Source organism: Dromaius novaehollandiae, chromosome 24 (assembly GCF_036370855.1).
Source record: "Dromaius novaehollandiae isolate bDroNov1 chromosome 24, bDroNov1.hap1, whole genome shotgun sequence".
In the NCBI taxonomy this organism is placed as follows: domain Eukaryota; kingdom Metazoa; phylum Chordata; class Aves; order Casuariiformes; family Dromaiidae; genus Dromaius; species Dromaius novaehollandiae.
The window spans coordinates 2,486,882-2,503,393 of record NC_088121.1 but is presented as its reverse complement, the minus strand read 5'-3'; the positions used below and the strand labels follow the sequence as shown (position 1 = coordinate 2,503,393).

Below are 16,512 nucleotides of genomic sequence, written 5' to 3'. Positions count from 1 at the left end.
TCAAATAACTCAAGTTTTAAATAAAAGAAAGTATTGATGAATTCTCTCATAAATTCATGCTAGTTAAAACACCTTGCAATCCATGCTGTTGTAGTGCAGGGTTTGGTCTATAGGCAAGTAGGATAAAAATGAAGGCATTAACATTGGAATACCTAGAAGACCTATTGCATCGAAGCATGATGAAAACTAGATAAAGTACATAGGAAATCATATGTGATATGAAGTGTATATATATATATATATTTTTTAATGTGAAGTGCAACACTCAATTTAGGGCAGTAAAGAACAGACAGAATATGCAATTGAAACTTAAGAAAGGATTTAAGACAGGATGTTACTACTGAAGTTGGAATGTGACCAGTACACATAGGTTAGCACTCTACTCTTGGAATAAATACTTTCAAACTTCTGTTAGTTTACTTTAAAAATATGCAACATTTAAAACTAAAAATAAATAAAAATATCAACTATAGTTTTAATTTTGGGGATAAAAGAAACTCCAAGTCAAATCCCAATGCATTCATAAATTAATCTTATTGCAAAGTAAAATACAGAAAAACACATAACTTGCATTCTTTTGTTTGTGCCTCCAGTGATTAATAAGAACTATAGCAGTCTTGATCAATTCTGCATATGTTCAGAAAAAGAGAGTTATCCTCTGATATCTTAGTTCTTTACACTGCTCACTCCGACTTCCTGAGCATATCTGATTTCTCCTAAAGAATACATCATAAAACACAAAAAGTGAAGTCCTCAGGCATCTACATTCATAAACAGATTTAAAAATTGAAAGGCTATCTCACCCTACACATGCATCCTGAGAAATTAGACAGCATAAGTAAACTTGCTCCACCTCAAATACAGAAGTGGCTTGCGGAGGGTTGTCATAAACGCTCATTGAAGAATGATGCTAGTTTAGAGAGGTTAGCGAGTGATGAGCAGCTCTTCAAAGATGCCAGAGTGCGTGGTTAGCTAAGATGGACCTAATCGGATCACACCTCTGAAAGTATGCTATCTGTTGAGTGTCACTTGCTTATTTCTAGAGCAGTTAAAAGTGTCTGGTGGAATCTTCTGAGACACTCTTGTACAGCAGTAGGTGGAATTACTTAAGAAACCTGAGTTTGAATGCTAGCGCTTGTTCCCCAGCCCACAAATGCAGCTCTTCAATATCACAGTACTACATATGCTATAAATGCACACTGAGGACATGTGCATTTTTTCAGCCATAAACAAGCATATAATTTTGCAGACCCAAATTTCAACAGATGACAAACCAACAGTGATTTGTTCATAAAATCTTCCCAAGTTGTACATGTGAGGCTATTATTTTTCTGTAATGAAGTGTTTATGCAAAGTATTATAGTCAATTACTAGAGATATTTGCCTTCTATATAAGATCAGAACCAATTAAGATCCTAGCAGAGAAGTGAGGGGAAGATGAAATTCATGGCAAAAGCCTGGGTGTATCTGAAGTTGAAACTGACTTTCTGAATCAACCTGCTCTTGGTTAAGATAATCTGTGATTTACTATGTTCTAATAGCCCACAGTGTATGCTACCCATTAGCAAAATTTTAGCCTGGACTACAATTTAAGTTGCAAATGTGTTATAGACACTTGAAATTAATTCTTAATTATCTCCAGTACTCCATTACTGTAGTGCTTCCCAAGTATTCAGAAATACTACTTGTACATACCATCCACTAAACTAAACTTACTGAGTTAAACACAGTGTCTCCACCTTTGGCGCTAATAAAGATCTGTTCTCTGCAGTTTTCAGGTTGATTAGCTAAATTACACACTATATGAATAATAAATATTACCAAAAGATGAACAACTGTTGTATTAAAGAGCACCACAGCTATCTACAGAGTAATTTTCACCTGTCACACTGTTAAGATATTTTGCATTAAATATAAATATTTTAAATATTCAGCAGCTTCCCAATGAATGTATTAGAAGGAATGATCTTTACGTTTTTAAAGTATTAACTTTGAAAGCAACTTTTTCATAACTAAGTATAAAGCTAAGATTGTGTGATGACTTAAGCAAAGACTTATCTTCATGCCCCATCCTTAGAAAGGGGCTATTCACAGTGCCATTAGGCACACCCATAAATCTATAAGATCATGGTTTGTGAATGCAACAACACAGCCATGATAATTTAAATTGTAAAGCCAATACAATTATCATTTAAGTGAACATTTCTGCTTTTGCTAAATTGTTTCAAATGTTCTGTTGTCACCAACTTAAATACAGGGTCACTAAATGTAAAGCTCTTCTTGGAAGATTGGAAGGTGCGTTGGACACCAGGCTTCTCTAACATCCATGCTATGTTGCATGCTATTTCCGTACATACAAGTCAAGAGAGTTTTATTTTCAAATTCAGAAAACTTTTTTGGCGTTGGTTTAACCATTTAATAGTGGCATAACCACACTGTTAGAATATTTTTTTCCAGGATGCAGGTAGCCCTGTAACCGCATCAGATTTCATCAAAATACTCTTCCTGTATTTCCTTTGAACCATAATTATTTTCTTTTAATGCTTAGATTAATATATTTATTATAATCTTTCATTCCCTTTTCCTTCAATATCTACGGTCCCTGAAGGTACTTTGAAGGAGCCAATCCTGTCACCTTTTACATTTTCCTGTGATTTTATTAGCATGAATCATCACAGAGACATCAATGGCAATCACTGAGAAGAGCCCTAAATGAGTAATGGTAAGCACGTTTAAGATAAGCAACATCTAACTAGTATTGTGGAGATTGGATGAAGGGGAAGCCTGCAGCTTCCTGACTCAGGTCCTCGTGTCTCTATTGCTGCTAGTAAGATGTCTGTAGGTCAGGACGCAAAGATCCTCTTTACATGAGGGTGGTGCAAGCTCTACCTGCCTTTGAATGCCATTGTCTTCAGAAAGGCAATGCTGAGGACTTCCTAGGAAATCTTCTAATCTATCTAATGTCACTTTGTAAGCAAATGGGAATATTCCAGTAGTGTGCTGGACAGTGTCACAGCTGGTGTTACTAGAGACAGATGCAGGTTTGGGCCTGTGCAAAGCAAATGTCCCTTCTTGCATGATTAAACTCAAATCTACTTTGTACCTAATCTTAGATTTAACTCCACTGAGCAGCAGTTTTGGATTTGAGAACAAACCTGAACTTGATACATACACAATGAACACATCGAACAAACCTAGAGAGTGCAAATGGCTCTCATCTCCCATTCAGTTAGGTAAGACTGGGTCTCAAACAACTCAAACTGGGTGAGGTCAATCCCTTATTTTGAAAGTTCCCAAACTGTTCCTAATTACAGGGGTTTTTTTTGTTTTTTTAGTGTAACAAATGCTGTAATTTGTAATCAGACAAAAAAAGAATTTGGGATCCCTTAGTTTACGACAGATAGAAATGTTTGCAAACCTTAAAGAGCTAAAACTGAAGGGAATTAACAAGTGAATTACTATAGCTCTTTAAGTAATCAATTCCAACCACTATTAATAACATAACTTTCTCTTCAAAAAATTACTTTCACCTTATAAAGTCAAGTCTTGAAATCTCCTTAATCTTAAATAGTGCCTGCAACAATTAATGTAAGGCACTGGAAGTATCTACAAATTAGAATCCCTGTGTGATTATCTTTTTTCCAATGGACTCTTTTGAAGATCATAAATAACAGTAAAATTACCATAAAAACTAATACTACTGCACTTAAACAAAATCATTATGTAAAGGTTTATGAATTTTGTAGCCATTAATAGACATAAGTTAATGAGCCATAGGCTTTCCAGAATATGATACCAGATATTTTTCCACCAATGAAACTTGCAGAGTTCCAAATCCTTCAGAGGTCACCAACTTCAAAAATATAATAAAAAGTTACTGTGTAACACTAATGTGAGTAAAAATGAAACAGAAGTATTACAGCCAACATCACGCATTGGCATTTGAACAATCCTATAAAAAGAGATATGGAAGTCTGCCTTATCAACAACTTGGAATCAATAAAGACAAAATCGGAACATTTAAGATGAACAAGATGTATTTAAAATATGCACAAAGTTTTTTTAAAAAATTCACATATATGCAGATAGATTTTTTAAGCCAGAGAAATGTTAGAATCATATAGTTTCAAATGGGGCAGCTAAACTAAAATGCAAACTTCAAAAAGATAATGAATCAGAGCCTACAAACATCAAATGATGGACAAATTTATCATGCGTCTTGAAAATGTTCCCCAAAAAAGTCTATTTCGTTAAGAATGTGCACCTTTGACAACCAAACAGCACTTAATAAAGCTGATCTTTCATTCCATCACTCTTAAACTCTATGCATGGGATAGCTCAAACTCACAATAACACAAACATGAAAGAAGTGTGAGTCTATGATAACAATGGCCTTTTCTTTTTTTAAGCAAACATAGTATTATTTTTAAAGAAATACAAAGATCTGAGTTTTCTAAGTGATTAATAAGCCTCACTACAGCACAGAAAAGAAGTATATGTCATCCTTTTTAAGCAAATAAAAGGTATTTTCTTAATCTTTTCCATCCAGTCAGGAGATGATAATACTATTCCTTGGACAGCAATGGCCAATTTTGTGACTAAAGCAATTAACTACAACTTCACTGACATAATTCAGTCACATTGTTTTACATTAACCGAGAATCTGGCCCCAGGGTACAATGTAAAAGATCTTTAGGTAGCAAGTTGCACTGCTTCTCCTATTTTGTTGTGGCATTAAGAACAAACATTTATTCACACTTCATCCTGTTATTGCTGCATATTTATTTTAAAAGTTCCATATGCTTCCTTCCATATGTGAGTTTGTTTTTTTGTGGGAGCCTTTTAATCTCCTGCTTTTGGTGGCACCATCTTGTTTACAATCATATCCAAGATAAATCATGATGGTTTTAGAGAATGTCAGATAAACAAGGGAATCATAATTCAAATAAGCACCCAAAATTGCCAGATACATAACATACCGGACACCTAATCAAAATACGGAAGATACATGTTTTGAAAGAAAAGTGCTAGGAAAATTGGACTGGCTTTATTCACTGATCCGTAAAGTAATTTAAAAATAGACATAATCTTCATGACCAATGCATTTGCTCCTGAAATTATACTGTAAATCAGCTTCCACAGCATTTCAGTTGATGATGATATAGGGGAAAAAAAAATCTTTACTTTGTAAAGAATTCTTTATGAGATGCAGATCCTTTTTTTAGCTTGCATTCTTTGGGTGTTATGCGAGATCTGCATAGTGGAATAAATTTCTTATATTATTACTGATAATGATGCTTACTTACTGAAATAAGAGCTCAAGAGTTACTGTTATTATCTCATAAGAATTCAAGACTCCTCCTCTCTAATGTGTTTTGTAGTGTTTCATTTTAACATGAAGTGCTTGGCCAATATCAAAATAGTGTATTTTGACTTATATATATACACACATTCAACATATATAGATAGAGTACATATATATAGTGTTATGTGTACATATACATATGTGTATATACATTTTTTTTCTAATGTGATAACAAGCTTCAGATCCTTTAGGCTGGGTTTTTTAAAGCATTCCGTTCCCTGAAGTCATGTTGTCTTGTTTATCATGATAAGCCAATTATTACCAATTGATGTGATAATTTTTAAAGGCATATTTTAAGTGAGAGAAAAAAATACACTTTAAAGATTCTATATAAATAAGGAACTACGTGCCTAACAATTAAGTACTACCTGAATGATAGTCATAATGATATTATACTGTAAAGGCACTTATATTAAAATGGTGTATATATTATCCACATTCTATAGTACACATGATAACACTTCATTATACGAATCTCCCTGTACATTAAAAAAAAAATCTACATTTTGTGAAAAAAGGCCAGATGTTTATATAGTAATCCCTGCAGGTTTTTTTTAAAATAAACACTTACACTACTGATGAACAACGACAATGAAAAAGATTATCCTTACTTATGCCATTTATTCACTTCTTTCCTACTTGAAAGTTATTAAGACATACGTAACTTAAAACACATGAGTAACACCATGATTATTAGGAAGGTATTTAATCCTGTGCTTATGTCCCTAAGTTTACAATAAGACTGAAATACTGGTATTACATTATATTCAGCAGGAGGCTAGATTTCAAGATTGTGTGTCTAACCCTTTCATTTTACCAGCACTCAACATCTTTGCTGAAAAACATCTGGCAATTAAAAAAATTTTTTTGATCCAAGAGGAAATGGCATCAATATTGTTCTATCGTATGTGGCAAGAGATCGTATAGGAGTGTTATTTAAAAAAAACAATTTTAGATTGCAGGTGGTGAACAAGAATTGTATACATGCCAAACATAAAATGGTTTATATGACCTAGTAAACTTATTACACTTCAAATTACAACTACAAAAATTCAGACACCACACCTTTAATATACTGACACGCTCAAACTTTGCACGCACAATTTTCATAATAAAACATCAAGGACAAAAAGATAAAAACCACATCATTTTAAATGAAGAAAAAAAAAAAGGTGCCAGATGTGTCCCATGAGTCAAGTTAAAGATTCAGAAGTCAGGGCTATGAAGGGAAAAGAAAGATAAATAATTTAGCACTTAGAATAACTAAAGGCTGTCAGTCTGCCAGCTTTAAGAGAAATAAAAGGGTTTACAAGAACCCTAAGAGTTCTTACAGAACCTCTAGTGTTCTGAAAAAATAAACCCAGAACAAAAGTTCAAAAGCACTGTGCATAAATAGACTTTAAAGGAAATGATTAAAATGTAAAAACAATGGTATGTATGGATTCCTTTAGCTCAAAATTAGACTGTCCTTCTTGTGTTTTGTTTCCCCTCCTGTATCATGCCCTATTGCATCATCAGTAGAACTACTATCTTAATAGACATATCTGCTTGTCAGAAGCCACGGAAAACATGCTTATGGGAGGCTAAAACACATCAGTATACCAGTTTAAGCAACATGGATAAGCCTATGCTTTGTATTAAATGTACAGGCACTCCACCATACGTGCAGTTATTCTTTTTAGATCAATCACACATTCATGCTTAAATACCAAGATCAATTCTGATTGCCTTTGATTTGTATAATTTTTGTGTCTTGGGGTGTCAATATTCATGGCTTAATTTACCAGAACTAAGGAAATATAAGCCTTTATATTCTTTATCCACTAACTCTACTTTTTGGGAAGCTTAGCATGATTTTATTCTACTTTAAATTATTTTTCTGCTTGAGTCTACTTTGCAATAGGAATGTATACAGAGATCCCTTGAATTGCATAAAAACAGGAGTTAAACTGGAAAAACCTGCTCCTATGTGAAAATTTTTCATTCCGTATCATGATCACATTTTACTTCAAGCTAAGATGTAACCTTGTACTTTGCTGCTCAGACAATGCTCACTGTAGGAGAATCACAGAAAGGAAACAAGTTCATTTAAGTCATGAAGCAATTTTGAATTGCATTGATTACAGTGATCAGTCTATCACTGTAATGTCATCTAAGCTGGCATTTATTAAAAAGACATGCATGTGACAGCCCATTGATCCTTAATACTGTAGCTGAGAGAAAGTCTATTTGCAAAGGAAAAATACTTCTTTAATTAGAAATGGAGTATCATTTCCCTTTTTCTTTGTTAGAACTTCAGCAGCCATGGATCAAATACATCATGGGAGGGGGTGTAGAATCTGCTATCACGTTTGATTAAAAAGTCTTCATAATTAATCATTCAAAACTGTACAAGTGAGCAATTGGGATGGGAAAAATGGAGGTACATTTCACCTATATGAAGGCACTCCAACTCACCATTGCTTAAGAGAGTTCTCAAAAGGGAATGCTTTACTTCTTGGTGGACTGTGCCGTAAGATTAAAGTCAGGGGACAGGGTCATTACTGCTTCACATCCCTGTCTGCATGTGGAGGGAAGCAACACACAAATTGTTCCACAGACTGTCAGATTTTCAATCAGTTAACTCTGGCTAGGCACGTACTTCTAACTACAAGCTACTTAATAAAAGTATTTGCTGAAAAAGAATCTAAAAGTCAAATCTGGCAAATATTTGCCAATAAATACTTTGCAAAAATGACTGAATCTTGCCACTCATCTGATGTACACAGAAAAATAAACCTCCATCTACTAACATATTTCATGAGCAGATAAAATGATAAATGTGTATGATATTAATGACATGCTGTTCTATAAATTCTACCTGTGTGTTCCAGGAGGATTCCCAGCTGGTGAACAGAATTTTGAAGCCAAGTAACTAAATACATAGACCTACAAAATCCTATTTTTAGCATTGTGTTTTGCCTCTTTGTACAAATCTAAAACCGTATCTGTGGAAAACTTTCCTTTTCGGATCGTGTCTCTTTTAGTTCTGTGGCTAACCAATCTGATTCTCCTTTAAGTTATGGATTTAAATGATTTAAGTGAATTTCTATTTGTATCAATTGAATTGCCTTTGTTTTGAAAACTGTAATAATGATTTCCTGTCAATCTCTCTCAGAAAATCAAAGGCATCTTTGCATTCTACAGAAGTGCATTCTATCACTTGTTCTTCTACTATCCTGTCAGTATCATGACTTTTGGGAAACAAAGACAATGGTAAGTTTGTATGACTCATTACAAACAGCTATTTTAGGTTCAACTTCTGCTGCTTAGTGCTATGCTACTGGTTTTATTTTTTTGAAAAGCATGTAATTAACTAATACAGGCTTACTTCTCTAGGTGTTCAGTACAAAAATCACAAACTAACACTAAGGTGCACTACACAAATACATCTTCTACATACTCTTATGGAAGTGTACCCTTTAATATCAACTGGAATTAATTCTGGATAATTAGCTCATATTCTGTATTTCCCATCAAAACCATACTGGTTTCAAATAAATCATTTCTTGCTCTACTGCCTTACTTCTTAATATTCTTATATAGGAGTAAATATTTATATTTCAGTGTAGAATGAGTTTCAAAAGAAATCATCAGTATGTTCAAGATCACCATCAATACTATGCTCAGGCTTTAACATTACAATTAATCATCAAAACGTGCAATTATCCATGTATTTGCCTGTACATATACACACTTTCACTTTATTATATTTAGTCTGTGTGTTCATTATATTACTCATGTCTGAGGAAAAACAACGTAAAAAAATAGCAATGAAAAGTCATACTAGAAATTGTATTTAAGCATGAGAACAGAAAACAACGTGTAATATTTTAACTGACTTACAGGTTTGTTTTAATGGGAAATAACTGTAATTGCACTGTTACTAGAGAAAAAAATGTTCAAAACGATGTACTGTAGTAATGCGCAGATAGATATTATTTGGTAATACTACATATGGAAGTTACCTCTATGCTTTTGTCTATAAGTGAAGTTTATTGGAAGCTTTTACTCTGAAAACTGTTAACTGATTTTTGTCAGGAAGCCTGTCTGGAATTGCCTGGATTAGTGTGAACGTACTTAAAGTCAGTCCTCTTGGAGGCCTGGCAACAAGATTAGGTTTTCATTTTGGAACAATAGGCAGACGATTTTAAGATGGTTTTCAAAAATATTCCAGATTCCCATAATGTTCTAAGTATGCACAATTACCAGTGCTTTTATTTGGACATATGTCTTAGTGATCACTATTACACAAACCAAATCTCTGCTGATGTAGATGAAATTTTATCCAGGTGTCCTATCACAAGAAATTATAAAGTAACATATTGAATGATGGAGGGTCCTCAGTATTCAGCAGTTTTCCAAAATGTTGTTGCCATCCAAAAACTGTATTTAGAACAGATTACAAGGGGTAATATTAAATTCAGAAAACTTAGTTTCTGTGGTGAAAAATTAACAGGGAAAAGTTTGTTATGAACTTTTTTAGAAATTGAAATATGACCAAGTGTCATTATGCTATCTGAATGAGACCACTGCACTATTATAAACTACTGAGCTACCCTACTGCTCTTGTGGAACCTTGTGAAGGACAAAAAAAAAAATTTATTCCCTTCACCAAGTCAACATTTTAATGTTAATTTTGATGGGAATTTGCATGAAACAAACCAGCTTTGGAAAATTAGAAAAATCTAGTGCTCTGCTGATTCTTAGCTAACCACAGAGTCTATATGCTAAAACACCTCCAAGACTGCAAGATTTACAACTTTTTTTGAGGACCTTGGATTAGTTGGACTCCCTTGTACAGCAGGTAGCTTTTACAACATATTTCAACTGTTGCTTACAAATAAACTCTACCAGTATCTCATCATCTAGTAATGAAAATAACTAAATTGGACTGTTATTAGATATTGAATTGCTATCGTCATGTTTGTACAATACTTGCCTATAAAGCTTTGAAGAATATTGCTTTAATTCATCTGAGTAAACCATCTCTTATGACAGATGAAAATATGCATTTCCTTAACTCTCCCCACTGCGCAAATAAAAATTTTCACATGGAAGATTTTACCATATTTTGTTTTGACCTCTCTTTATGGCACTACCAGTTGTCACAAATGATGGCTACTGGAATACTTTGGATACATTTACAGCCTACATGCAGGGAACAGGAGCTGTGCAAATAATTCTCTGTACACCGCTTCGAAAATTTAGCTCTCAAATTCCTATAAATGCAGAATTGACTGGCTGAGACCATTCTTCATAGCAAGTAATTTTCTTCTTTAACTAGACCCAACAGGTCAAATACTCAGCTACTATTAATCAGTAAAAATTATTTCAATATGGCTATGGCTACTTTATTAGGCTACGAATTTTGCCTAAATTTTTTAGTTCTGTTTGAAATATCTCTGTATGAACATGTACAAATGCAACTTAGTATCTTCTGTTGTAGGGTAAGGAAAGGAACAAGGATATGTAGAATTTTGGGTTTAATCTCTAAAGCTGGGCAGCAGGAATTTCCTGAATCAGGATACTAGGATCATGATCTTCAGCTAAACAGAATTTTGGCCTCTAAGGTTGGTTGGAGATTAAGGGGATATCCTAGCCTTAGTAGGTGTTTTACTGTTTAAATGATATTTTGATCCAGAGTTATGTATTTACAAATAAAAATAAAGCAGCTCAATTAGCAAATCTAAGTAATGACATGGTTTTCCGTTGACAACCTAATGAAGTGATTCAATATACTTTAGAAGTATGAAAGCCCTTCTATTCAGCGTAGTGGAAAAATTTAGCTTTTAGTTTGGCACGGTTATGAGGAGTGATCATAGAAAAATTAAAGCAATAAGAAAGGATGGAGGGCAATAACAAATCAGGTTTCAATTCCTGGTTCTGGCATTGACTCACTTGGCTGAACGATTCTTTTACTATTATCATGCATGTTATCCATCAGAAGAATGAGAGTGATAATTGACTGCACCTCCCCATGTCTGTCTTCTCTGCTTAAACTGTAGGCTCCACAGACAGGTATATCTTATGCACATAGACAGCACATAGACACATATTCTGTTCTTAGCTCAGTCTCTTCTAGCTGTTGTTGCAAAACAATTAAGTAAACAGATTGTTGACACATTCCTAGCTGATGGAGAATATTTGACTGGATATGTTCAGACAGGAAAATAGGTAATTCAAACTTGATGAGAAGAGTTACCTGAAAACTCTTATGAACCTTTCCTTTCATGGCATTAGACCCCTTCAGCTAATGAAAGTTCCCAGTTTGTTTTCTAAGAAGAATAATGACACCACAGCCACCATCAACACAGCAATTAAAACGATCACTGCTATCCAAACAGTCTCCCTTATTTCTGATAATATTGCTTAGTAGTTGAAATGGATTGCACTTAATCTTACCAAAAATTTGGTTTTCTGGTGATAGGGTGAAGAAGCTGGTAAGCCTGGAAAATTTTACCCAGAGATTACTCTTTTTGCATTACAAAATGGAAAAAGTTGAACATACCTTTAAAAAGGTACTAGAGACAACTATTTATAGCTTAACTTCATGAGTTCAGTGACTTGTGTATTATTGGATTCAAGAAGGTAAACGACATAGAAGATCAAGAACATACAACGTAACAACAGAAACCAGGAATCTCAGCATTCAGAACTACTGTTATAAGTGCTGGATACAGTTACTGTACAGAAACAATGACTTATATGAAAAGTGGATGGAATTCATATCTGCTCCAATTCCAGAACCCAGCATAGGAGAATCCTAATATCTAAGACTATCAGGACCATAGATGAAGGGAATAAAAATTCCAATTTCAGGTGGTCTTTATCTGCAGCTGTGCAGATGATACATAAAATGAACATAAAATGAATTCTTGCCACTCATTGCCTATTATTAACCAATGATTTTGCATCACTCTCTTACAGCAGTTCCCATAATTTTCTTTTGGCACAACCTGCTTGGAATATGAGACACGCACACAAAAGCAGAGTGCCAAAATGTTCTTCTAAATGATCTACTTTGCAAGATAGCTTCTAAGTGTAACCCTGACAAATCTTACCATTATTCTGGGAACAGAACAAACATGAAAGAAAGAACCTACATACTACTTATTTAGGTGGGCATTTCTTTGGTTTCTGTTGCATACTACTTCATATCCACCCCAAACTATTTCCAACATACAAAGCATTTTAAATCCAGGTTACACCAAAACCCATTATCAGGCAGGAGAGAATGGGACTGCCTATTTTTGAATGCTGTTGTCACAGACAAGGGCAATGCATACTCAAGGTCATCTCAATTACCATGTTAGCTTGGATCTACAGAACTGCTTTTCCTATCTGTTCCTTGCATGAACTCTAGATTAGATAGCAGAATTTTTCCAGTGGACAAACCTGTCCTCTGGCAGACTATAAGAGTCAGGACTTGATAAGATTCAAGACACAGACTAAGGCCAGATTATTCTGTATTTTAATCGAATATTAGATCATTTTAATGGTACAACGAGAAATTTTAACACAATATACACCAATAATTCAGTGTTTACTTTAATTGGATTATGTGCAAAGGCAACATCAAGAACGAGGAGGGGATCACTACACATCTTCGAATAAAAGCTCTGAGTTAAAGTACCTTCCAATTACAACACAAATTTCCAAAGGCTTATAGTTTTCACCTTAGCAAGAATGTGCCTTGTTGCAAACACTGAGCATGCGTAACGGAAGACTGCTGAGGTAAACATACAAGTGAATGAAAAGTCAGCATAAAGAGAGTTAACTGTGGTCTGTTCCCTCCTCCTCTGTGAGTCTAGGAACCCTTCCATATGCTGTGTTCCATTTATTATTTCTGCATTGCATCAGGAGGGAAATATTCACACTGAGCCACAGGGATTAAAAACTGAAGCTCCAGAGAAGTCAGATCACATCCATCCTATCCAGCTGTTTTCAATTCCAAACCCTCACACCTGCTTTTATTTATTATTCCTTGGCTAGACAAGACAGGACTCTCTCTTTACAAGTTTTCTTAAGGAAAAAAAAAAAACACACACAAAGAAAACAATCTATTCCTTTCCCTTTTACCTCTATGCAATAGCCCACCAAGACCACATTAAAACAAAACTATTGATGTGGTGAGGATCTGACCTAACAGGAAGTCGTTTGAATACTGAGGCTGGACAGCTCCCCCATCTCCCAGCATGGTGAGGACATCACAAAATGAAAAGAACACTATAATTGTAAAAGTCTGTTATTAGTATAGACTCTTAACTGCATTTACTCCTACAAATTCAAATTGCCATGTTCCTAATTTATGTTGGAAATGGACTCAAGAGATTTGGGTGACAGTGACTTAACATACTCTAATTCATGTACTTCCTCATGCAACAGAGATTTCCACTTATTTTAAGCTATCACTCTGCAGGGCCTGCTTGTTGGTAGTCCAACCCAATTGCTTTCCTATTCTCTGTCAAGAGGTTGCACTGCCTCAGCATTTGGTTGTCTTTCCTCATCAAGTAATCTTTCAGATAGGGACTTATAAGTAATTCTTTTCACTATCTTCTCTAGTGTCACAATCTTTCCAGTCCCTGAAGTCATTTTCATTAACCACTCAACAGTAAGTATGCTAGTGCTCCTATCCTGTCTTTGATAGGTCTGCTAAAAAGTCAAACATAGTACCTTCAGGATCTAAGCTACTTTGCTGTCTCTACAATATGCCATCACCAAAATTCCCTCTTTACAACTTTAACAACTTCTGAGCAGATTTTCTTACCAGTTGGGAGGCTGCCTCAGCATTCTGCATGACTCCTACCGTGTTTGTCTACATGAATTCTAACAGTGAATAGCATGAACTCTGTAAAGGAACATTCTGAAGAAGAACTGAAAGGAGAAACAAGGCAATTCATTCTCTATGAACAGATCTATGAACCGCTGTGTAGATCTGATATCGTATCTATACTTGAGATGTTACCTCACATCTTTCTCTGACTACTATTCCCAGTTAGTTCAATATAAAGCATGGTACGCATTCGCCCTTTTCAAGAGTCTAAATCCTTCCTTCTTGTGAAAAGTAACATTACAAACAATAAAAATACTAACTTGCAGATTAAAGAATACGGTATTGCTCTTTTCAAACACCATCACAAATTGACCATGCCAGCATTCCACAATAACATTATTTCCCTTGGGAAACTTCCAATTATGGTTCTTGCCCTTTTTTTCCCCAAGAGAAAACCTTGTTTGTGATCCATTCATGTGACATTCTACCAATGAGTGCTTTCTTTTATCATTCCAGACACAAATCTGGATTTAGTTCATTGCTTTGTCTTGCTCATTATATACTGTACCACTGACTTTTTTCAAGAGGTGAGAGTCCTGAATCAAGACAACACTAGGATCCAATGGACCTTCTATTGCTTTTAATCTTTTATATTGTATTTTATTGTCAGTTTTATCTACAGTGCATGCTCAAGAGAAAAATCCAGACAACTGAGTTCTCCCCTGCCCCGGACGATAGGGTCTCAACAAATGCACGCTACTAGAAACTCTCAATGCTCTCTTGTGAGCCAGTATAAATTCAATTAAAAAAATCATAAAAATGTATCAGTTAATTTTCTCTGTATTTAACTGCTGGGTAATACCTTAAAGTTCTGACATTAAAGGGTTTTTTTGCTTACTCACTTTTTAAACAAGCTTTGATATTACTTTGGAGGGCTGTCTTCTGAAGACAGAAGGTATATCAACTGGCCACAATACAATTAATGAAGACCTAAACTAAAACATAAGAGACTTCTGTTCTCTTCTGGTTCTGCAAATGACACAATGACTTCAATATACAGCTAGTGGGCCACTTCAAAAGTGGATCTAACATGGGTAGATGGACCACTCAACAACTCTTATGATTATTAGCAAATAATTTCATTTCTGTATACAGCTCATTTTTCATATACTCATACCTATAGGAGCAGGCACTTAACTTCAGAAAAGAACTGAAATTCATGCGTGAAAGTACTGAAATGTAAAGTATTATATCATTTGTAATAATAAAATACATTAGGAGTTTAGTTTCTGAATACATTTGCTTTAAAAGGCAACTCTACCCCACTATTTCTAATTGAAATAAAGGACACTCCATAACTATGACACTGAATTCATAACTAAGCTGATTCATTAAAATCTTGATTGCATGTAATGAAACACACCTAGAGTAGCCATAATACTGATGTGCTGCAAGGACTATCCAGTTTTTGCAAGAGTAATGTACACTGGCTAGACAGACTTCAAATCAATTGTCCATGATACACTGTTAAAAAAAATGGTACGGCTTGTAGTAGCATCAAGTGTCTATTCAAATGTAAAAGGTTAATTGATTCCATATGTATTGGCCTAATGACTGATTAAACGACTAATCACAGAAGTCTTAATTAAAATCATTTTTCTGTACAGAAGAGGATGCAGGGAGTAAGGCATTCATTAATGTGTTACAGTGTATGTCAGATTCCATTTGTGCCATTTACTAACAGCCATCAAATGAGTAATTATACACAAGGTCATTCTATCAACTTTCTTCATACATCATCAGCCTGATTGGATTAGGCCTTGGTGCTTGACTAGGTTGTGCATGGGGCTGCATTCTTCTATCACAAAACAGGTAATTAATATTGCTCAGGATAAGCAATAAAAGAGGCTGACATTTCCTCTTCCATCTTCCCACCAGCCAATCCAGTCAAAGATTCATATAGAACTTTCATGAGTTTTTGGGTAAAGTCCTATGCCTCACACTAAATCAAGCCCATCCTCAGCAGCTGACAATCCAATATTCTTCATAAACTGACACTGATCTCTCTCACGTTACGAAATCCTGTAACATGCAAGGAATTTTTCTGCACAAGTCAGATGACCAGGCTATTATAAAAGAGAATCTTTTTTAAGAAAAACGTCAGTATAAAGTTAAAAGACAATTTTTAGATTTTATTGGCCAGTCACTTGACTACTCTGACGCTTAGTGACCTTTGCTGTGGAAAAATAACAAGCTGCCCCTGCCTCAACAGCTGAGTCCAATCTATTTAAAACAATGTATTAAAATAAGTAGTAGAAAAAAAAAAGTATGT

At 34.7% G+C, this 16,512-nt stretch overlaps 1 protein-coding gene across 35 annotated transcripts in view; it reads right to left on the bottom strand.

Annotated features, from left to right (window-relative positions):
* MORN1 (MORN repeat containing 1) overlaps positions 1–16,512 on the bottom strand; it is a 220,845-nt gene that overhangs the window by 156,279 nt on the left and 48,054 nt on the right. The gene's annotated exons all lie outside the window — the stretch shown is intronic.